Source organism: Mytilus galloprovincialis, chromosome 1 (assembly GCF_965363235.1).
Source record: "Mytilus galloprovincialis chromosome 1, xbMytGall1.hap1.1, whole genome shotgun sequence".
Lineage (NCBI taxonomy): Eukaryota > Metazoa > Mollusca > Bivalvia > Mytilida > Mytilidae > Mytilus > Mytilus galloprovincialis.
This window is the reverse complement of record NC_134838.1, coordinates 130,554,500-130,580,234: the sequence shown is the minus strand read 5'-3', so window position 1 is coordinate 130,580,234 and position 25,735 is coordinate 130,554,500. Positions and strand designations below refer to the sequence as shown.

The following is a 25,735-nucleotide window of genomic DNA, read 5'->3' as shown; positions in this document are numbered from 1 at the left end:
AGTACTGTCTTGAGTGGGTGAAACATCCAGTAAAGTACTGTCATGAGTGGGTGAAACATCCAGTAAATTACTGTCATGAGTGGGTGAAACATCCAGTAAAGTACTGTCATGAGTGGGTGAAACATCCAGTAAAGTAATGTCATGAGTGGGTGAAACATTCAGTCAAGTACCGTCATTTTTGGGTGAAACATCCAGTAAAGTACTGTCATGAGTGGGTGAAACATCCAGTAAATTACCGTCATGAGCGTGTGAAACATCCAGTAAAATACTGTCATGAGTGGGTGAAACATCCAGTAAAGTACCGTCATGAGTGGGTGAATCATCCAGTAAAGTACTGTCTTGAGTGGGTGAAACATCCAGTAAAGTACTGTCATGAGTTGGTGAAACATTCAATAAAGTACCGTCATGTTTTGGTGAAACATCCAGTAAAGTACTGTCATTAGTGGGTGAAACATCCAGTAAAGTACCGTCATGAGTGGGAGAAACATCCAGTAAAGTACTGTCATGAGTGGGTGAAACATCAACAGCCAAACAACAAAAAATATCCAGTAAAGTTCTGTCATGAGTGGGTGAAACATCAACAATCAAACAACAAAAAATATCCAGTAAAGTTCTGTCATGAGAAGGTGAAACATCAACAGTCAAACAACAAAAAATATCCAGTAAAGGTCTGTCATGAGTGGGTGAAACATCAACAGTCAAACAACAAAAAATATCCTGTGAAGTTCTGTCATGGGTGGGTGAAACATCAACAGTCAAACAACAAAAGACATTTAAAAACTAAGACTGTTTTTTTTTAGCTCTTTGGTCAGGTTGTTGTCACTTTGACTCATTCCCCATTTCCGTTCTCAATTTTGCTGTAAGAGGGGAAATGCGGCAACCCAACAACAATTAGTTGACTGACATAACAGAAAATTTTATTGATAGGTGATATTTGTTTCCATGGCACCTGTTGTTAACAATACTTAACCATGGTAGTTTCGAGTTGGAGTATATATGCTTCTATGTATTTTCTTAATGGTTTGGAAACAATTGAGATCATTGAAGTCCCTATGCTGCAGAATTCTACAAATAATAACTCTGTTTCCAAGGAAAAAATATGTTGCTATATATGGCGATAAAATTAAACAGAGTCACACGCAATATTCTATTTATTTTGGTAAAGTAACTTAGTTACTACAATGCTAGACGTCTGGTGACTGCCCTGTTTGAATAACACGAAAATTTTGCTCCTGGTATTTCTGTGAGAAAAAATCTATCTGCTGAGAATTTGAAAACTGATATGTAAGAACACTTCCTTATTCATCGGTTTATCAATAACTGTCGTTTAATTGGTGACTTTCATTTAATTTTGTGTTTAAAAATTGATTCTTTTTGAACTCCTTCCCGCCACACGAGCACAATGAGCAACACAAGTGATACACCCCCGTCGTATAAATGTAAAGACTGAGGACATCCCAAATTGTTTTGAAAAATTACATTTGCACATCAATAATGAAGTTGAAATATTGAAGACAAAACAAATTGAGACGGAAAGACGGGTTGACCTGATAGAGAATCACAATGAATTCATGAACTCTGAATTTTAAATTCTATTTAAATGTGCTATAGCATAATTGTGCTTATTGCAATAAACGTATTTATCTTATCTTATCTTATTAAACAGGCTTGTGACTGTCTTGGTATACCATTTAAGGCTGCATTACCAACACCAATAATTATAAAATAAAAAAAAAGAACACAAATAAATATTTACAACTATATACAATATGTACATCCTATGTTAGTTTTCTGTGAAAGGGTAATAATGTTCAATGTTTCACCAATAATTTTTGATTTTTTAAAATAAAATTATTTAAAAATTATTTAAAAAAAAAAGGTATTTAAAGTTGATTTGAGTTTTCCTGTTAAAAAAAGCTTTCTTCTGGCAAATTATAATTTAAAATTAAAAATATGTAAGAACTTTTGGATTATTTTAGTCATTCAATGTTAAAAAAAATTCTTCTTCTTAAACAAAATACATTTCACGTGGAGTTAAGCATAAATGAAAATATTGATGTCTGTTCTGAAGGCTGTCTCATCAAAATAATATCTGTCACAATCATTGCTACCTATTTGACAAATAACCACATGTTTTCAAGTTGAACTGGATGAATATATTTTTTTAACAATTCTAAATAAAGTATTTTCGCGGACTATGACAGATAAGCCCGTGCCTCGTGCAGGATATCTTAATAGTTATATTTTTTTTTACAATTCTAAATAAAGTATTTTCGCGGACTATGACAGATAAGCCCGTGCCTTGTGCAGTATATCTTAGTTGTTATAATTTTTTTACAATAAATTCTAAATATAGTATTTTCGCGGACTATGACAGATAAGCCCGTGCCTTGTGCAGGATATGTTTTTTTACAATAAATTCTAAATAAAGTATTTTCGCGGACTATGACAGATAAGCCCGTGCCTTGTGCAGGATATCTTAGTAGTTGTAATTTTAGAGTTTTATAGGGGCTTGGTTAACATCCATTTCTAAATTAAAAATATAATAATATGATAAAGATAATATTTTTTTTAATATGGGGACGAAGTCCCCAATTACGGTAGAAAAATCAATAAAAAAAAAAAAAAAAAAAAAATCGGGAAAATTTCCCGAATTTTTCATTCTACTAATGAACTCAAAATCGTTAACTTTTTTTTTCAGATCTACTTCCTGTTCCGGTTTTCTCCGCTTTTGCGCAGATATCTGTCTTGATTGCATGAGACTTTGAAAAATTATATTTATCAGTCCAGTAAAATATAAGATTGGATCTCAATACAACTTCAATTTTAATAATTGTTTGATATGAAAAAACGTTACCTGATGAAAGCGTTTCTTTTGTTTACATCGAATATGACGTCATAACTTAAAGAACGTCACAGCTTATTACCTAGCAACAGAATCAAAATCGGGAACGTTACGTACGGTATTTCGGTTTCTTTTATAACTATGATCACCTGCAGGAAATGAAAGGCGAAAAAATATCTTAGTCTCAAGTAGTTTTATATTTTTCACATGTTTAATGTATTGTACATATTCTATTCACTCACTTAACTGTACTCGTGTCAGACCCAAACAAGTAAATCAATTGAGAAAAGCATGCAACTTGGGTTACAGTCAATCCACCCCCCTTTTTTCTTCAGTTTGGTGTGATGACTTACAACATGTATAATCAGTCAATGCCTTGCTATTTCAAAATATGTAAATATATATATATAAGATAAGATAAGATAAATTTTATATATACCAGTCATTACCTTTCAATTCTTCACAGGAATGTGCTGTTGCCTGAAGAGGTTGGTCTGTTGGTGTGTTATTATCAACAGTAACATATGCCTGAACATCCATCCATACTTCAGTTTGAGTTTTAGTGGGCGTGGTCATGATGGTTTTGGTCATAGCTCTGTCAAAGGGAAGTTTCCGCGACTTGTGCACTACTTGATTTGATAGGGTTGCTATGGTTGGGTATGGATGCATGGCTGTAGGTCTTCCGTCAATAAAATGTTTGCTACATACATAGGCATGTTTGTTGACATTAACAACGGTGTAATTTTTCCTGCCACAAGCTTTTACCCACTGCAGAGTTTCTTGCATTCTTGTTTTTGGCTTCGGTATAGGGAAGAATTCAACTCCTGACATATGCGGTTTATCTTTGTACCGGTCATCGCTGTTGCATGTTCCCCAAACACAACGTTTTACCATATTGTTTGTAACTTTGTTTATGTTTTCGCGGTTTAGGGACTTGTCGGGTATCACGTGACGTTGGCCGCTTACGTTGCGCATAACCGCTTACATCAAATATAATATGAAAGTCGACTATTGAAAAAATAATATGGGGACGGAGTCCCCAATAACAGTAGAAAATTCAATAAAAAAAAATACGGGAAAATTTCCCGAATTTTTCATTGTACTAATGAACTCAAAATCGTTCAAATTTTTTTTGTCGTGTTTTGAAATCCCGGACCTGCGCAGAAATGTACAATGTACTTCCTTTTTCCGGTCTCGTTTGTATGAAACTTTGAGTAAAATATATATTTATCAGTCTAGTATAAAATAGGAAGGAACGCGCAATACCAATTTCATTTTTAATAATTCCTTGATATGAAAAAACGTTATCTGATGATAGCGTTTCTTTGTTTACATTGCATATGACGTCATAATTTAAATAACGTCACAACTAAAATCCCAAACAACAGAACCAAAATCGGAAACGTTACGGTATTTCCGTTTCTTTTTTTTAACAAATATTTAAGTTACAAAAAAATAATTCATACGGACTCTGGGCGAACGAACTCAGAGCGAACGGACCTAGGGCGAACATGTTATTAGGGCGAACGGTCCCGATACCCCCATTTACAGGTAATGCCTGCCTCATATTACATACAGACTTCGTCCCCATTCACAGGTTATGCCTGCCTCATATTATGGGGACGAAGTCCCCTATTACAGTAGAAAATTCAATAAAAAAAAAAAATTAAAAAAATCGGGAAAATTTCCCGAATTTTTCATTGTACTAATGGACTCAAAATCGTTCAATTTTTTTTTGTCGTGTTTTCTAATTTCCGGATCTGCGCAGAACACATAACTCTACTTCCTTCTTCCGGTCTTGTTGTCGTGAGACTTTGATTAGTCTAGTAAAATATAGGAACTCAAGGAACACAATACCAATATTTCATTTTTAATCATTCTTTGTCTTTGGTATGAATAAACGTTAGGCCTACCTGATGCATTGCGTTTCTTTGTTTACATTGAACATGACGTCATAACTTAATTAACGTCACAAGTAAAATCCCTAACAACATAACCAAAATCGGAAACGTTACGGTATTTCCGTATCTTTTTTTTAACAAATATTTAAAATAAAAAAAATAATAATTCAAACAAACTTCGTCCTCATTCACAGGTAATGCCTGCCTCATATTAACTAACTAAAATTAAAACAAAAACTAATTTAAACAGTTTAAGTACTATTCCATATTTTATTTTAAAAAGGCCCACCCTCACATTGTTCATTGCCTTGACGTGGCGTGAGGGCTCCACTTTGGTGGTCTAAGATGAACTTGAGGGATTGTATGCAATCTTTCTTTTATTCATTCCATACGATTTCCTTGGTCGCCATCTTGGAAGTACACACCGATATCCATAAATGTATAATGATCAATATTAACTTACCTGCAACTTGTAAATCATTTTTAGGTTATAAAATACACTTCTATTATAATTTTATTCAATAATATATGTTTAAAAGTCACTCAAATGTGTTAATATTGATATTTGAAGTGTTATTCGGTCATTACATGTGTTATTCTGATAATAACAGTGTTATTCGGTCATTCGTGTTACCCCTTACTACATGATATTTGTTATCTGGCTGAGATTAAAAAGTGTATATCAGACACTGTTAATCAATATAACCTATCAAATACAGATACTGGGGAAGAACCAGAATTATCTGAGTGCCCTCATGGGATTTTTGATTATGTGATTACTTGGCCGTTTTTTTAATGATTATTTGATTATTAAGCCAAATATTTCATGATTATTTGATTACCTAGGACTGTATTTTTAGTTTATGATTATTTGATTACTAAAGATAAGCAAATATTTAATGATTATGTGATTATATTGGCAAAAAAATGGTGATTATGTGATTACTAGGACCCCCCCCCCCCATGAGGGGCCTCTTATCTGTAGACCCCCATATATTTTGTGAGTTATTAAAATGTACAATAAGAGATCATAAGAGGGAAAACTATCTCTTATACTTCATATTCAAAACAAAAAAAGTCAAAGGAAAGAATCTGAACTTGAACAACAATTAAACATTTTACAAAGTAGATATGACCTACACCGAGATCAGGAACTAACAAGAAGCTGTCACAACGACAGCAAAACGGATTTATTAACATTTATTTGTGTCCTGGCAATATCACAAGAACCATTACTGATAAATGGTGCAAGTGAAAATCGTCAATATCAAATTTGACCTCCATTTTTTCATCAGTATCAACATATTAAAATTTGAAAAGCTTAGATTTAATGGTTCTAGGTAAAAACAACGTGAATGGAAACGCCATTTTACGATCTTTCAAGAACCTAAACTCCTGAACGGTAAAAGTCAAAATCGTCATTATTGAACTTGACCTCTATTTTGTCATCAGTAACAACATATAAAAATTTCAAAAGCTTTGGTTGAATGGTTCATGAGAAAATGCACGGACACGACTGGAAACACCATTTTTTAATCTTTCAAGAACCATAACTCCTGAACAGTAAAAGTCAAAATCGTCATTATTGAACTTGACCTCTATTTTGTCATCAGTAACAACATATCAAAATTTCAAAAGCTTTGGTTGAATGGTTCATGAGAAAATGCACGGACACGACTGGAAACACCATTTTTTAATCCGTCAAGAACCATAACTCCTGAACGGTAAAAGTCAAAATCGTCATTATTGAACTTGACCTCCATTTTGTCATCAGTAACAACATATTAAAATTTGGAAAGCTTTGGTAGAACAGTAAGTTCATGCGTAAATGCACGGACACGACTGGAAACTCCATTTTTCAATCTTTCAAGAACCATAACTCCTGAACGGTAAAAGTCAAAATCGTCATTATTGAACTTGACCTCTATTTTGTCATCAGTAACAACATATTAAAATTTGGGAAGCTTTGGTAGAACAGTTCATGCGTAAATGCATGGACACGACTGGAAACTCAATTTTTCCATCTTTCAAGAACCATAACTCCTGAACAGTAAAATCAAAATCGCCATTATTGAACTTGACCTTCATTTAGTTGTCAGTAACAACATATAAAATTTTAAAAGCTTTGGTTGAACGGTTCATGAGTTAATGCACGGACATTTGATTGCCGCCTGCCGGCCGGAATCTAAGAAAAGGTTATAACCAGTCTACATTAAATCTAAGGAAAGGTTATAACCAGTCTACATTAAATCTAAGAGAAGGTTAATAACCAGTCTACATTAAATCTAAGAGAAGGTTATAACCAGTCTACATTAAATCTAAGAGAAGGTTAATAACCAGTCTACATTAAATCTTAATAACCAGTCTACATTAAATCTAAGAGAAGGTTATAACCAGTCTACATTAAATCTAAGAAAAGGTTATAACCAGTCTACATTAAATCTAAGAGAAGGTTAATAACCAGTCTACATTAAATCTTAATAACCAGTCTACATTAAATCTTAATAACCAGTCTACATTAAATCTAAGAGAAGGTTATAACCAGTCTACATCAAATCTAAGAGAAAGTTAATAACCAGTCTACATTAAATCTAATAGAAGGTTATTTTGCTGTAATCGGTAGTTGCCAATTTGTTAACTTGGTGAAAGTTTGACATTTTAAAGGTGCCAATTTTTGATAAACAGTTGTGAAAAAATGCAATTAAGCTAAATTAACAAGATATAATTGTGTTTATTGGATACCAGAGTAAAAGCTTAAAAACTTGATGATTGGTGTAAATTACCAATTTAATCACATAATATGAAACTGAAAACTGGTAAAATCTCTTAACACTATTTAATAGAATTATGTAGTGTTTTCTTCTTCTTCCACACTTGTTAATTCAACACACTTTTAGTGCTAGATAAATGAGTTTTTTTTTAAATTTATATCGCTATTTGTCCGCCATTACTGGATATCACACAGGTTCCCGTAAAATTTTGACGTCATAAAACAAAATATCTGACGCCACAATGGAAAAGTGATTGTTGTATGCGTCAAAAGTTCAAGCGGCCGGGTCAGTCGGCCGAAAAGGCTAATAGCGATAAGGTGTATTGACTCTGGAATAATCCTTATAAATTTTTTTGAAGAAATTAGTAAAGTATTCAATGTATATTTTGTTGTTCTTTCAAATTTACTAGAATATCTTCAATGGACTTTGTTGGAAGTGTGCATACATTATTGTGACTTAGTCATTCTAAACATACCTCTGTTAGTAATGTCCATTTTTCTCTACTTCTACAAAAGGCTTTTCCCTTTCACAATACCAAGTGAACATTTTCATTAGTAACAGTTTGAGAATTCATCTTATCAACTGATGACAAAATTTCATCCGTTGCTCAACTATTTTTATGCCCCATTTATGGGCATTATGTTTTCTGGTCTGTGCATCCGTCTGTTCGTCCATCCGTTTATCCGTCCATCCGTCCGTCCGTCTGTCCCGCTTCAGATTAAAGTTTTTGGTCGAGGTAGTTTTTGATGAAGTTGAAGTCCAACCAACTTGAAACTTAGTATACATGTTCCCTTTGATATGATCTTTCTAATTTTAATGCCAAATTAGAGTTATTACCCCATTTTCACGGTCCTCTGAACATAGAAAATGATAGTGTGGATGGGGCATCCGTGTACTGGGGACACATTCTTGTTTTAATAATGCAATAAATTATTTTGTTTTTGTCTTGCATCAATAAAGAAAATAATTGAGACTTAGGCTTGATGTTTCTGGCGGCGGCTTCAACATTTTAATAATTTGTGATTAGGTCAGTTTGAGGAAAACCACTAGTGGTAGGTCAATGATATTTGATATGAGTTGTACTAGTAAAATTATATGATGGCTGTTTTCTAAGAAGAATTACTTACAGAAATACTCTTATTTTGTTATTGATTGTGTTTCTGCAGTGTTGAATTGACAGAAATAAAACTTGATGTATAAAATCAAAATGGTGACACTGAAAGACAGGTAATTTCATTGTGAAAAATCTGAAGAAATGTATCATGTGCATTTAAATGTATTAATGCCCATGAAAGTATTAATATGACAAAAATATCTCGCATTTGTGAGATTTTCATGATAGAAACAATATTTGTCTTTAGTTCATCAGCAAACTGGAAGTGGACTTGATAAGTTTGGGTCTGTTTAGCATGATATTTGTAATATATCCTAGTCAAAGCTAATAAGGTCAAGGTATTTAACATCACAAATCAGTGATATTTAATTCAATGGAGAAATGAAGGAAGACCAATAACAGGTCCTCCTTTACAATGGAACATGGCATCATCATCACAATTCTACGACAAAAGTCACATTGTGTAAGACATAGGTTTTACTATCTGGCGGCGTTAAAGCTTACTTTTAAAAGTTTTATATTTTAGAAGGTGGAAGCTTCATACTTTGTATATAGGTGCCTCATGTTACGAAGTTTCCGTCAGTCACATGTACAATGTCCTTGACCTCATTTTCATGGTTTAGTGTCTACTTGAAAAAAAAAGTTAAGAATTTTTGTAATGTTTAATTCTCTCTTATGAGTAATAGGATAACTATATTTGATATGTGCGTACCTTGTAAGGTCCTCATGCTCGTCAGACAGTTTTAATTTGACCTCAACCTCATTTCATGGATCAGTGAACAAGGTTAAGTTTGGTGGTCAAGTCCATATCTCGGATACTATAAGCAATAAGTCTAGTATATTTGGTGTATGGAAGGACTAAGTTGTACATGCCCAACTGACAGGTGTCATCTGACCTTGACCTCATTTTCATGGTTCAGTGGTTATAGTTAAGTTTTTGAGTTTTGGTCTTTTTTTCTAATACTATATGAGATAGGTCAACTACATTTGATGTATGGAAATATTTTATGATCTATATGTCAGTTGCGCAGGTTTTACTTGACCTTGACCTCATTTTCACAGTTCATTGCTCATTGGTCTGTTTTTCTTATACTGTATGCAATAGGTCTACTATATTTGGTGTATGGAAAGATTGTAAGGTGTAAATTTCTAGCTGGCAGGTGTCATTTGACCTTAACCTCATTTTCATGGTTCAGTGGTCAAAGTTAAGTTCTTGAGTTTTGGTCTTTTTTTTTTAATACTATATGCGATAGTTCAACTTTGTTTGGTGTATGGAAATATTTTGTAATCTATTATCAGTCGCGCAGGTTTTATTTGACCTTGACCTCAATTTCACGCTCCATTGCTCAGTGTTAAGTTTTTGTGTTTTGGTCGGTTTTTCTTAAACTATAAGCAATAGGTCAACTATATTTGTTGTATGAGAGAATTGTTAGCTGTACATGTCTGCCTGGCATGGTTCATCTGACATTGACCTCATTTTCATGGTTCATTGGTCAATGTTTAGTTTTCTTGGTTAATGTTAAGTTTATGTGACAGTTGTAATAAAGCTTTATATTTAGGACTATCAACATAATATCAATGATTAGTAAAGAAGGCGAGACATTTCAGCGTGTGCACTCTTGTTGTGTTTTGGTCTGTTTTTCAGTTACCTTAAGCAAAAGATATATGGAATAATTGTAAGGTGTTCATGTCTGTCTGATAGGATTTAACGGACCTTGACCTCATTGTCATTGATCTTTAAAATATGTGATACTTTTAGTAAATTTTTATCTTCAATAGAAAAACAAAAGGTATCCATCCATGACACAAAATCAGTACATGCACAACAAAACTAGAGGCTCTCAATAGCCTGTATCGCCCACCTGTTACTGTATTTACTGATGTCGGCCGTCTTGGTTGGCAGGCAGGGTCATTAGACACTTTTTTAAAATAGATACTCTAGTAATGATTGTGGCCAAGTTTGGTTAAATTTGGCCCATAGTTTTAGAAAAGAAGATTTTTGTACAAGTTACAAAAATGACGAAAAGTTGTTCAATATTGACTATAAAGGACAATAACTCCTTAAGGAGTTCTCTAACAATTATGGTCATGTTGACTTATTTGTAGATCTTACTTTGCTGAACATTATTGCTGTTTACAGTTTATCTCTATCTATAATAGTATTCAAGATAATAACCAAAAACTGCAAAATTTCCTTAAAATTACCAATTCAGGGGCAGCAACCCAACAACCAGTTGTCCGATCCATCTGAAAATTTCAGGGCAGATAGATGTTGACCTGATTAACAATTAAATCCCGTCAGATTTGCTCTAAATGCTTTGGTTTTAGAGTTATAAGCCAAAAAGTGCATTTTACCCCAGTGTTCTATTTTTAGCAATGGCCGCCATCTTGATTTGATGGCCAGGTCATCGGACACATTTTTAGCTCACCTGGCCCGAAGGGCCAAGTGAGCTTTACCCATCACTTGGCGTCCGTCGTCCGTCGTCGTCCGTCGTCGTTAACTTTTACAAAAATTTTCTCCTCTGAAACTACTGGGCCAAATCATACCAAACTTGGCCACAATCATCATTGGGGTATCTAGTTTAAAAAATGTGTGGCTTGACCCGACCAACCAACCAATCTGGCCGCCATGGCTAAAAAGAGAACATAGGAGTAAAATGCAGTTTTTGGCTTATAACTCAAAAACCAAAGCATTTAGAGCAAATCTGACATGTGGTAAAATTGTTTATCAGGTCAAAATCTATCTGCCCTCAAATTTTCAGATGAATCCGACAACCCGTTATTGGGTTGCTGCCCCTGAACTGGTAATTTTAGGGAATTTTTGCTGTTTTTAGGTATTATCTTGAATATAATTATAGATAGAGATAAACTGTAAACAGCAATAATGTTCAGCAAAGTAAGATTTACAAATAAGTCAGATGACCAAAATGGTCAGTTGACCCCTTTAGGAGTTATTGCCCTTTATAGTCAATTTTTAACCATTTTTTCGTAAATCTTAGTAATCTTTTACAAAAATCTTCTTCTCTGAAACTACTGGGCCAAATTAAACTAAACTTGGCCACAATCATCATTGGGGTTACTTGTTTAAAAAATGTGTGGCGTGACCTGGCCAATCAACCAAAATGGCTGCCACGGCTAATAATAGAACATAGGGGTAAAATGCAGTTTTTGGCTTATAACTCAAAAACCAAAGCATTAAGAGAAAATCTGACAGGGTTTAATTGTTTATCAGGTCAAGATCTATCTGCCCTGATGTTTTCACATGGATCAGACAACCCGTTGTTAGGTTACTGTCCTGAATTGGTAATTTTAAGGAAATTTTGCCGTTTTTTGTTATTATCTTGAATATTATTATAGATAGAGATAAACTGTATACAGCAATAACGTTCAGCAAAATAAGATCTACAAATAAGTTTACATGACCAAAATAGTCAATTGATTCCTTAAGGAGTTATTGCCCTTTATAGTTAATTTTTAACATTTTTCATAAATTTTTGTAAATTTTTAGAAAATATTTTCCACTGTAATTACTGGGCCAAGTTCATTATAGATAGAGATAATTGTAGCAACAAGAATGTTCAGTAAAGTAAGATCTACAAACACATCACTATCACCAAAACACAATTATGTCATGAATTTATCCGTGTCCATTGTTTAATATGCACCAGACCAAGGTGAGCGACACAGGCTCTTTAGAGCCTCTAGTTTAAACTAGATACCCCAAGGATGATTGTGGCCAAGTTTCGTTAAATTTGGCCCAGTAGTTTCAGAGGAGAAGATTTTTGTAAAAGTTTACGGACGACGGACGCCAAGTGATGAGAAAAGCTCACTTGACCTTTCAGGTCAGGTGAGCTAAAAACACATGCTTTTATTGCTGTTCTTCATCTCAAAGTCACAGTGAGACCTTCAACACGGAGCAAAAAAACTCTTACCTCACTGCAAGTTTAACACGGCTCCTAGCACAGCTTGAGCGGAATTTTTTGTAAAAATAATTTGGATAGACTTTGGATAGACTTTGTCAGATGTAACACCACCTAATCAGATCCGGTCGTAAAAGAACACAGAAAAGTAGTACATATTTAAAACAAAATAGTTCCTACGCAAAGGTGCAAACCTTAAACCATTTTAAGACTTTCAACAACTAGAGGCTCCAAGGAGTCTGTGTTGCTCACCTGATATTTTTGTTTACAATTGATGCATAAATTAATGCAACCATTTATATACTTTTGCTTTAGTTTCAGAGTTATAAGCCAAAAACTGCATTTTACCCCTAAGTTCTATATTTAGCAATGTTGGCCATGTTGTTGGCAGGCGGGGTCATCAGACACATTTTTTAAACTAAATACCCTAATGTTGATTGTGGCCAAGTTTGGGCAAATTTTTCTCAGTAGTTTCAGAGAAGATTTTTGTAAAAGATAAGAAAAATTTACAAAAAATTGTTAAAAATTGACTTTAAAGGGCAATAACTCCTTATTACTTATTTTGAGTAATAGAAAAACTACATTTGGTATAAGGGTTCCTTGCAATGTCTACTCTACATGTCTGTCAGAAGGGGTTCACCTGACCTCGACCTCATTTCATTGATCAGTGATTTAAGGGGTCAATTGACAATTTTGGTTCTGTTGACTTATTTGTAGATCTTACTTTGCTAAACATTATTGCTGTTAAAACTTTATCTTTATCTATAATATTCAAGATAATAACCAAAAACTGCAAAATATTCTTAAAATTACTAATTCAGGGGCAGCAACCCAACAACAGATTGTCTGATTTGTCTGAAAATCTCAACCTGATGAACATTTTAACCTATTGTCAGATTTGCTCTAAATGCTTTAGTTTCAGAGCTTTAAATGCTTTGGTTTCAGAGATATAAGCCAAAAACTGCATTTTACCCCTATGTTCTATTTTTAGCCATGTCAGCATTGGGAAGTGAGGTCATCGGACACAATTTTTAAACTATATATTGTACTTATTATAAGTAATTGTCCATTAACCAGGAAACCCTTGTTTTCCCCCTTTTTTTTAATCCTAATTCCTAAACGGTTTGAGCCATATCCCCCAAAAGCCAATCCTAACCATCCCTTTGTGGTATGGAAACTTGTGGTATAATTTCAGGGAGATCCATACAACGTTCCACAAGTTATTGTCTGGAAACTAGAAAAATGCTTATTTTGGCCCCTAATTCCTAAACTATTGGGACCATACCTTCAAAATCCATCCCAACCTTCCTTTTGTGTTTATAAACCTTGTGTTTAAATAATCTAGATTTCTATTTACTTATACTAAAGTTATTGTCCGGAAACCAAATGTCTTCGGACGACGACAATGACGTGATACCAATATACGACCGCAAATTTTCTTTGCGGTCATATAAAAATTAGTATGTCTGAAGCTGTCTAACTAAATAATAACTTAACATAGAATTGTACATATTTTGAGGTAAAGCTGGTAGACTTTTCTATAATTGTGATATTGTTTGTCCCAAAGGTAGTATAATAAACTTTAAAAATCTTTTTGAGATAAACCAGGTGCAATTTTGTTTAGTTTGAGTTTATAGTCTTAAAGAAATGCGCTATGAAATATCTCAGGCTTGGTGCTACTTTTACCTTGTTATAGCCTATCAATTATTACAACTTTTGAAATAACATTGTTAAAGTCTTTAAATGAATCACAGTATGTCTATTCAACCATGGGAAAAGAAAAGACAAGACTTCAGCTTTATATTATATTTATGTAAGCAAATCTATATTGGTAAGACGAGGGATTTCTGACAAGTACATAGAAAGGAGAAGTATGCTGTGATAAATACTGAAGTCCTTTCATTGTACAAAATCCCTGTCCACGCCCATTTCCTGATCCTAAAGAAAATCCTCCATGGTTAACAAACCCAATTATTTCTCTACTACATGATTTCCTGATGCATGATGCTGAGTCAACAGATTTTAATTCTGTTAAAGATTGTGTTATATTTTTCTTTTTTTGAGTTTTGTTTTTGTCTTTGTGAACTGGTTCCTTAGGACCTGAATAGGTCTTATCTTTTTGTAACAGTTCAATGTCTTTATCAACTGGGATACAGATCATAGCGTGTTCATCTGGTACCCCTCTTAGCAACATTGTTAACTCCACATGTACAAGAGAAGATTTGTGTTCCTCAAAGACTGATTCTTTGGTGATTTCAAGTTTACAATGTATTGTATTCTGGCATTGTTTATTTGGGTATTGCTGATTGATTGATTTATTATTTGCATTGAATATTTGGCTTAAAACTTTAAGACATTTTCTGTCTCTAAGAACATATATATTCTCTATAGACCCATCATTCCAACTTCTTGTGAGTTCTTTCCATGGAAATAAGAAAGGAGCTGCTATACCAAGTTTAACATAGTTGCATCGCTTAGCTGGGGGTCTTTTATCAAATTTATTTTTCAGCTTTTCTGCTGATTTTTGTTCATGTATAGATCCAGCTGATGTATCTGGAAAATCATTAGGATAATAAGATGTACTCTGCTCAAATGCTAGACTTTCCAAATCTCTGGACCCAGCAGCTCTAGCTCCATGGTATATAAATGTTAACCAGAAAGCCATGCTCCAATTCTGTGGGAGTATCACATCCCATCCTGACCCGTAGTTACCACTGGTTCCTGGTCTCTGTACAAGGATTACTGGTACCCTTGACTCTTCTATCCCTAAATCTGCCAATGAACCTAATTCAAACAAAATATCAGCAACTTAGTATCTGTTACATACACATTCATTAAACATCATTTTCACACCATAAACTGTAAAACAGTATAATTTAAACTGTTTAAAAAAAAAAAAAAATCAAACGCTGGCTGTGTGGTATAGTTATTGGACACACAACATGCATAAAAATGCTACATAATTAATGCAGAAAGCAGTTATTCCTGCACATTCACCCTTTTATGCACCAAGCACAAAAACAAGAATATTGGTCCATATGATATCATGTCAAGTTGCTCTTATGTATTTCATGGAACTGTCAAAACTTTGCCAAACCCTTCTTTGTCATAAACAAATAATGTATATCAACATTATGTACTGTAATGTTTATTGAATTGTTGTTTAAAATCTTTTTTTTCACAGACAGTCAAATTGTTAAACATATTCATTAAGGGGCAATAACTCTTAGCTAACTTTTAATTTAGGATCCCATCTCTTGTGTTGAGCAAGAAGAAGAAGGTGTTGACTAACAATTTCAGCATCTTAAATTAGATCTTGATATGCTGACTATTTTTAGTATTTAACTTTTCTCTCTTATTTCAGTTTTAAGATAATTGGCAAAACATGTCATTAATTAACTCTTATAAGGAGTTGTCTTGACAGATTTGATTCAAAAGTGATGGCAAAAGCTAACACTGAAAGAAAGCTAAACACTAGTTTTAACCCATTTTTACTCATGCCTGTCTCAAGTCAAAAACTTAATCAGTTACTATTTATCTGAATGTCACTGGTTTGTTTTGTATTCTTTATTCTTCATTTGAAATGACAACTTCTCAGTCCCTGTAAGTTAGTTGGACATGTAATCTGATTTGTATCTCATGTGAATACAGTGTTACATATTCATTTGTTATGTAAGTGATTATTTCTGTAGATTCCTTATTTATTCACTAAATATAACTATCAAAACAAACCTGGGATCATTATGTCTGATTTTAACTCATTAAGTTTTTGGTCTGACATTTTGGTTGTTTTTACTTCCTGTCTGATGTCTGAGTTCCACAAAGCTGACATAAACACATCGGGAACCAGTTTATCATAACATAGTGTATTATCCGTGTCAACATCTGAAATAAAAAGAGAAAAATTATAGATTAAATAAATCAAGGATTTGTATAGTAATACAAATCCTTGAATAAATCATGTAACTAAACTTTTTGTGGAGTTTTAAAACTAAAATGCAATTATGAACGTCGCTTGAAACGTGAATATATGTGCACTAAAGGAAACATGTTGGACATAATGAGACTTACAAACCCTAAATTATTTCACAAGACATTTACAAGGAAAGCGTCTCCTAAACATGCTGTACCATCAAAGTTGTTCCATGAACATTTTAAGTCATTGTGCTCATCAGACACAGATACTGTATTGGACAACAGCTTATTTCATAATACTTATGGTGAATGCGTCTATGAGGAACTTGATAGAGAAATTACAGAAAATGACATTTTGAAAGCTATTCGTTGCCTTAAACGTGATAAAAGTCATGGCGTTGATGGAATTCTTAACGAATATTTTATTGAATATGTTATATTAAAATTTTGTCTTTGGCAATTCACAATTTTACTATAACAACTATGCCATCTGTAGCTAGTTTACAGCAAACTAAGGAAGTCAAGGAGCCTATAAATTTTGATTTCAGCACTTCTGATTCAAGTTTTGAACAGAGACAGAAAATGCAGACATTTCTTGCTTCTTATAGAGATATTTTTGCTACTAATTTATCTGAATTAGGTTTTACTAATAGGTACAAGCACAGGATTGAAACTTTTAGGGATTCCAGACCAGTCAAAATGGGATTCTATAACCAGTCTCCTCATATGCACAAAGAAACAGAAAAGCATTTGGTAGAAATGAAGAAAAACAACATCATCAAAGAATCAACTAGTGAGTATCATTCACCTGTTATATTAGTGAAAAAGAAAACTGCACCTGGTCAGCCTCAGCAGTACAGATTGTGTGTGGACTTTAGAAAATTGAACCTTCAAACAAAAAATTCGTCCTTTCCAATTCCCCGTCTAGAAAACGTATTTGACACGATTGGTGAAGTGCAGCCTCAAATTCTGAGTTGTCTCGACCTTCACAGTGGATTTTGGCAAGTCGAGATGGGCGAGGAAACAAGACATAAATCTGCTTTTATTACTCGCAATGGTGTCTAGGAATTTCTCAGAATGCCTTTTGGTCTTAAAAATGCTCCTATTAGTTTTCAACAGCTCATGTCTAATGTTTTACGTGGTCTTAATTGGCAATTTGTTTTAGTTTATGTGGATGATATTTTGGTATTTAGTAGGAGTTTTGGAGAGCATCTTTCGCATCTAGAACAAGTTTTCACTCGTCTTCGTGATGCAAATCTCACATTGAAACCAAGCAAATGTGTGTTTGCAGCAAAAGAGGTGAAATACTTAGGGCACATCATTTCAAAAGAAGGTATCAAGGTTGATCCTGAAAAGACAAAAGCTATTAGTACTTTTCCTGTCCCTACAAGACAAAAACAGGTTCGCTCATTTTTAGGAATGTGCAATTATTATCGACGATTTGTTGATTCATATTCTAAGATTGCCACTCCTTTAAATGGGTTGTTAAAGAAGGAAAGAGAAAGAAGTTTTAAATGGAATAGGGAATGTCAGGTAGCTTTTGACAATTTAAAACAGGCTTTACTAACACCTCCTGTCCTGGCTTACCCTGACATGAATAAACCCTTTATGCTGACTTGTGATGCTTCAAATTCAGCTATTGGTTTTGTTCTAGGTCAATTAGACAGTCAGAGAAAAGAACGTGTCATTGCTTTTGGTGGTAAAAGTTTATCCAAAACTGAACAGGTTTGGAATACAACTGAAAAAGAGTGTTATGCAGTAGTCCAAGGTGTAAAAACATTTAACACTTATCTTGCTACTGGCAAATTCACTATATATACTGACCACAAAGCTTTAACATATCTCATGAATCAGAAGGCAAATACAGGAAAACTTACAAGATGGGCAATGGATTTGCAGCATTACAATTTTGAGATTAAGTATAGGAAAGGTTGTAACAATCAAGTAGCTGATGCTCTCAGTAGACGCTCATATCCTGAACAGCCTGACGATGAAAATGAAGTCGCAGCTGTAAAGGTATCTGAAGTGAATACTAGAACAGAAGCTAGTGGCAATGATAAGACTTCTGAGAGTATCCAAGTGGAATTCTTTTATGATGATTACACTATGGTTGCTCCATTAGATCCTGTTATTTCCAGACCAGAATTGTCAAACCTTCCTGCTATTGCAAAGTTGCAACAAAATTGTCATGATTTTGGAAATATGTACAAATTTCTTACTCAGGGTATTCTTCCTGCAGACAATGATCAGAGTTCAAAAGTTCAAAAATCTGCTCAAGATTACTCTATCTGTAATAATGTTCTGTATAAATGGTTTCAGAAGAGAGTCAGAGTTGATAATGGTGAAAAGTGGATCAAACAATTATGTCTCACTCAAGCTCTAAGAGAGGACGCTCTTTTAAGTTATCATGATAGTTTCGTAGGTGGTGCACATCTTGGGATTGAACATGTTTGTCATGCTTTGAGTCTTAAGTACTTTTGGCCTAAAATGCACCAAAGTATTGAAAACTACATTCGATCATGTGATCGCTGTCAAAGAATTAAAAGAGATACAAAGGGTAAGAAACCACCTCTTAATCCTCTGCCAGTTGACACAACTTTTGAAAGATGGCATATGGATTTTTTGAAACTTAGTAAAACTAATGAAGGTTATTCTTATGTGTTGCTTTTAGTAGATTCTTTTTCAAAATGGAGTGAGGCCTTTCCTATGAAAACTCAAGAAGCTTCTGAGGTTGCAAAAGTCTTATTTCGTGAAATTATTAGTCGTTACGGTGCAATGAAGTGTCTAGTTACAGATCTTGGTAGAAATTTTGTATCGAATTTGGTGAATGCTTTGTGTGAAATGTTGAATATTACAAGGCATCATACAAGTTCATACCATCCACAGACAAATGGATTAGTGGAAAGGACCAATAGCACACTCATACAGGCAGTCAGAGCTTATAGTGATAAGGACCAAAACAATTGGCCAAATAAACTCCCTGGTATTTTAATGGCTTTTAGAAATTCTCCATCAACTCAATCAACAGAGTATTCTCCCTTCTCAATGGTGTTCGGCAAGGAGATGAACTTACCTTTTGACGCATCTGTTTTGCCAAAAGACAATCTGTCAAAAGATGCAAAACACCATTTAGAAGAAATAATTTCAAACTTCAAAATTACCCAAGATTTGGCTGCTGAAAATATTAAGCTTAAACAAGCAAAAATGAAAGAACGATTTGACAAAAATACCAAAATTCCAGAATTTAGGCTTAGAGATAAAGTTTTACTTAAAGAACATGTAGTCCCTGTCGGTCGTTCACCAAAATTAGTTGATGAATTTAATGGTCCTTATTACATAACTGACTGTGGGCCGAATTTCACATATAAATTAAGACGCTGCAGTGACCAGAAGGAACACAAATCTATGGTCAATGTGAGCAATCTTAGGCAATATGTGGATCCCACTGATTACCGTAATCCGCCACAAGCTCCAGAACGTCCAGTTCCAGATAATCCACCCGATGCGCAAAATAACCAACCTGCAGATAATGATCAAGATGATCAAATTGCAGACGATGACAGTACAGATTCAGATACTAACAGTTAGAATGGAGATGAACCGAACAATGTTATTGATGATACGTTTCATGAGGTTGAGAAACTACTAAATAACAGGAAAACAAGAGGAATACAATATTTTCTTGTGAAATGGAAAGATGGTTCCAAACCGACATGGGAACCAAAACAGAATATAGGAGAGGGCTTGATACAAGAATATTTTACAAGGAAAACTAGGAGAGGAAGGAGGAGAAAACAGAAAAAATATTTTACGAGGCCATAGGTGAAAACAAATTACTGTACAAATTTCACTGAAATAACACAGATAAAGCTTTAATGGCAATAACTCACTTACATTCAAATAATCAGGATTGAACTCCAGTTTCGAATCTGCGCAGTGGACCATTCTTTATTTATTTGACCCTTTGATTAACATTTTTTTTCTAATTTCAGAAATTTGATCGGCAAATTATGATGTGAAGTCAAACCTAACAGAATGCATCAGGGTTTTGTTGTCAGTAGTGCTAGAGTACGGCCGTGCTCATTCGACTAATCATCACTTTTTTTTTTATTTTAGCAACTGAGTGTCCTGAGAAACTAGAATCCATTTCAATAATATAGTTATGTATGATGAAGTTAAGTGTTCAGTGAAATGTTACCGAGAGCCAAAGTGGAGGAGTTTAGAGCGTATTAATGTTTAGTTAATTTCTTTTTGTAGGATTTAGAACACAGATATATTAAACATATTTTTAGATTAGGTTATACCAGAGATCGCAGATCATGCGCTTGAAAGAAGTGAGCATGCAATGAATCTTTCATTTTCATGTTTTATATTTGACTTTTATATTTTTATATTGTCTTTTAATATGAAAATTTATTGGTACTTTGACTTTTCTGTTGCACTAGCACCTGGTTTACTTTATTTTTCATTATTGGAAAACTGCATCAGTGCTATTTTTTAAAACACACATATTCTAGTGTGAAGTGTTAATATCCCTCCTCATAATGCAAAATGACAATATTAATTAAATGCATATTTGCAAACATGCAATACCTCAGTGCCTCCCCGTTACAAATGTATAAACATACACCCTTTGAAGTTTTGGAAGTGTCTTATTGAAAATCTGCAATTATGACCATACAAATATGTATTTTTAATTTTTAACTTAAGTATTTTATGGGCATTAGATCACAAAACTACATTCACATGAGTGTGTTATATAAACATTGACTCTATATGATATTTACATTATGTTTATCATACTTACTTTCATTCTTTATACATGTACATATATATATATATAATTATTATTCTTATTTTATCAGTTCAGATGATGTTTCAAATTCAAGCTTTGGGACAAAGCTTAGTGAGGTTGAGGAAGAGTTGTTATAGTAAAATTGTGAATTGCCAAAGACAAAATTTTGATATAACAGACCAAACTAAAGTGAAAATTATTCAATTTTTACAATTTGAGTTAAAGTATTTTGAAGTTTAAATTTTTATTTTATTTCTAAAATTTCTCCTTATGTAAGTTACATTATTTTTTTGGAATGTTAATTTTTGATAAAGAAGAATGCCATACAACTTTAATATTTAGATTACGTAATTAAGGCGGATAACAAAGAGACATGTAAGCGCTAAATTATTGACTTTGGATTATGGACCTTACATGTAAATTAAGGCTTTTGTTAAACAACCTTTTCCTATTACTCATGTGTGAAATTGTTAATAACACCTGTCAACCATGACTCGATTATTGACCAACCAGTGAAAATAGGTTGTGGTCAAGGGAGCTTTACAAGGTAATTTTTGATTGGTGAAAACAGGAGAAAGTTAAGAAATCAGTGATCATGTGACCACGCCCGCATGGAAACAATTTATGTTTTCAACGGACTTTGATTACTGATTTCAAGAAATAAACATCTATATTTACAAGAACTTTCTCTTGTTTTACACCAGGGCTAAAAGTCATCAGACACAGCACGAAAAGTCAGTACAACAAATACAAGGATGTGTTTATGCCCGTATTACTGTACATTTTTAATGGAATTTTACAGTCTGGAATTTTCCCTACTGATTGGGCTAAAGCCATACTTATACCTATCTTCAAGAAGGGCAATGTGCTTGATCCTAACAACTACAGAGGGATTAGTTTAGTCAGTAATTTTGAAAAGTTATTTACGTCCTTTCTTAATCAATGTTTAATAGACTGGTCGGAAACATTTGATATTGTGACCGATGCCCAGTTAGGCTTTCGCCCCGGTCTGGGTACAGTAGATGCTATTTTTGCTCTTACATCATTAATTTTCAAATCTTTATCAGCCACAAATCGTTTATATTGTTGTTTTGTAGACTACACAAAAGCTTTTGACACTGTTCAAAGATATATGTTATGGTATAAACTATCAAAATTGGTATTCAGGGTAAACTTTTAATGGTAATTAATGCAATGTATTCTAATGTCAGTTCTTGTGTAAGTGTTGATGGGTTCAATTCTGATTATTTTACTAATGAAGTAGGTTTGATGCAAGGTGAAGTATTATAACCTATATTTTTTTCAATGTATGTGAGGCCCCTCATGGGGGGGTCTTAGTAATCACATAATCACCATTTTTTTGCCAATATAATCACATAATCATTAAATATTTGCTTATCTTTAGTAATCAAATAATCATAAACTAAAAATACAGTCCTAGGTAATCAAATAATCATGAAATATTTGGCTTAATAATCAAATAATCATTAAAAAAACGGCCAAGTAATCACATAATCAAAAACCCCATGAGGGCCCTCGTATGTCAACGATTGTGAAATGGCTTTTATAAATAGTGACTCTATTCCTTATGAGGTTAAGGAACTACATTTATTTTTATTAATGTACGCTGACAATATGGTTATTATTTCAGAAACTGTATCTGGATTACAAACGTTACTTGATACTTTGTATGATTATACCTCCAAACGGTCCCTTAGTGTGAACATAGCTAAAACGAAAATTGTTGTTTTTAGAAAGGGTGGGAAAATACATGACAATGAAAAATGGTATTATAATAACCAAATATTGAAGTTGTAGATAAGTTTAGTAATCTTGGTAGTTTGTTAAATTTTAATGGTAAATATAATGTGTTACAGCAGAAACTCTCAGAACAGGGTAGAAAAGCTGTGTTTGCCTTAAGGAGAAATGTAAAAGATATATATTTGAATTTTGTACCTTTACTTTCACTTTTTGATACTGATATAAACAGTGTACTTTGTTATGGTTGTGAAATTTGGGGTGCTCACAAGGCACCAGCTATAGAAAGGATAGAAAAACTACATTTGGTATAAGGGTTCCTTGCAACGTCTACTCTACATGTCTGTCAGACGGGGTTCACCTGACCTCGACCTCATTTCAGTGATCAAGGTTAAAGTTATGTGATTAGGTCCATTTCTCAGATACTAAGAGCAGTATGGCAATTATATTTGGTGTATGGAATGATTGTAATGGGTACATGTCAGTCTGGCATGTTTTATCTGACCTTAACTTCATTTTCATGGTGCATTGCTCAATGTTAAGTTTGTGTTTTGGTCTGTTTTTCAAGTACTGTCAGCAATAGGTCAGCTATATTTAATGGATTGAATGATTGTAAGGTGTACATGTTGGTTTAGATGGTAGAATCTGACCTTGACCTTATTTTCATGGTTAATTGGTCAATGTTAAGTTTTGGTGTTTTGGTCTGTTTATCAAGTACTACTTTATTTTGTGTATGGAATGATTATACAATGCAAATGTTGGTCTAGCCGGTTTAATCTGAACTTGACCTCAATTTCATGGTTCATCTTGTTCATTGGTCAATGTTAAGTTTTTATGTTCTGATCGTGTTTTCAAAAACAGTTATATCAATAGATCAGCTATATTTTGTGCATGGAATAATTGTCAGGTGTAAATGTCTGTCTGACAGGTATCATGTGACCTTTGACCTTATTTTTATGGTTCATTGGTCAATGTTTAATTTTTGTCGAGCCTGCGACTTTTGTCGCAGAAAGCTCGACATAGGGATAGTGATCTGGTGGCGGCTGCGTTAGCTTACTTTTAAAAGCTTTATATTTTAGAAGTTGGAAGCTTCATACTTTGTACATAGGTGCCTCATGTTACGAAGTTTCCGTCAGTCACATGTCCAATGTCCTTGACCTCATTTTCATGGTTTTGTGTCTACTTGAAAAAAAAGTTAAGATTTTTTGTAATGTTAAATTCTCTCTTATTATGGGTAATAGGATAACTACATTTGATATGTGCGTACCTTGTAAGGTCCTCATGCCTGTCAGAGTTTTAATTTGACCTCGACCTCATTTCATGGAGTAGTGAACAAGGTTAAGTTTGGTGGTCAAGTCCATATCTCAGATACTATAAGCAATAAGTCTAGTATATTTGGTGTATGGAAGGACTAAGTTGTACATGCCCAACTGACAGGTGTCATCTGACCTTGACCTCATTTTCATGGTTCAGTGGTTATAGTTAAGTTTTGAGTTTTGGTCTTTTTTTCTAATACTATATGAGATAGGCCAACTACATTTGGTGTATGGAAATATTTTATGATCTATATGTCAGTTGCGCAGGTTTTACTTGACCTTGACCTCATTTTCACAGTTCATTGCTCAGTGTCAAGTTTTTGTGTTTTGGTCTGTTTTTCTTATACTGTATGCAATAGGTCTACTATATTTGGTGTATGGAAAGATTGTAAGGTGTAAATTTCTAGCTGGCAGGTGTCATCTGATCTTAACCTCATTTTCATGGTTCAATGGTTCATTCAAAAATGTATGAAAATATTTTGTGATCTATTATCAGTCGCGCAGGTTTTATTTGACCTTGACCTCAATTTCACACTCCATTGCTCAGTGTTAAGTTTTTGTGTTTTGGTTGGTTTTTCTTAAACTATAAGCAATAGGTCATTGATCTTTAAAATATGTGATACTTGTAGTAAATCTTTATCTTCAATAGAAAAACAAAGGATATGAGGTATCCATCCATGACATAAAATCAGTACATGCACAACAAAAAAAAACACAAGCTTTTATTGCTGTTCTTCATCTCAAAGTCACAGTGAGACCTTCAACACGGAGCAAAAACTCTCTCATCTCACTGCAAGTTTAAGACGGACTCTAGCACAGCTTGAGCGGAATTTTTTGTAAAAATAATTTGGATAGACTTTGTCAGATGTAACACCACCTAATCAGATCCGGTCGTAAAAGAATACAGGAAAGTAGTACATATTTAAAACAAAATAGTTCCTATGCAAAGGTGCAAACCTTAAACCATGTTAAGACTTTCAACAACTAGAGGCTCCAAGGAGTCTGTGTTGCTCACCTGATATTTTTGTTTACAATTGATGCATACAATAATGCAACCATTTATATACTTTTGCTTTAGTTTCAGAGTTATAAGCCAAAAACTGCATTTTACCCCTAAGTTCTATATTAAGCAATGTTGGCCATGTTGTTGGCAGGCGGGGTCATCAGACACATTTTTTAAACTATGATTGTGGCCAAGTTTGGGCAAATTTGTCTCTGTAGTTTCAGAGAAGATTTTTGTAAAAGATAAGAAAAATTTACGAAAAATTGTTAAAATTGACTTTAAAGGGCAATAACTCCTTAAGGGGTCAATTGACAATTTGGTTCTGTTGACTTATTTGTAGATCTTACTTTGCTAAACATTATTGCTGTTAAAATTTTATCTTTATCTATAATATTCA

At 33.7% G+C, this 25,735-nt stretch overlaps 1 protein-coding gene and 1 pseudogene across 1 annotated transcript in view; one reads left to right on the top strand and one right to left on the bottom strand.

Moving 5' to 3' along the window:
- LOC143059895 (uncharacterized) overlaps positions 1 to 25,735 on the top strand; it is an 82,040-nt gene that overhangs the window by 30,355 nt on the left and 25,950 nt on the right. The gene's annotated exons all lie outside the window — the stretch shown is intronic.
- The window catches only part of LOC143067214 (ribonucleases P/MRP protein subunit POP1-like), a 54,496-nt pseudogene continuing 43,103 nt past the window's right edge, over positions 14,343 to 25,735 (bottom strand).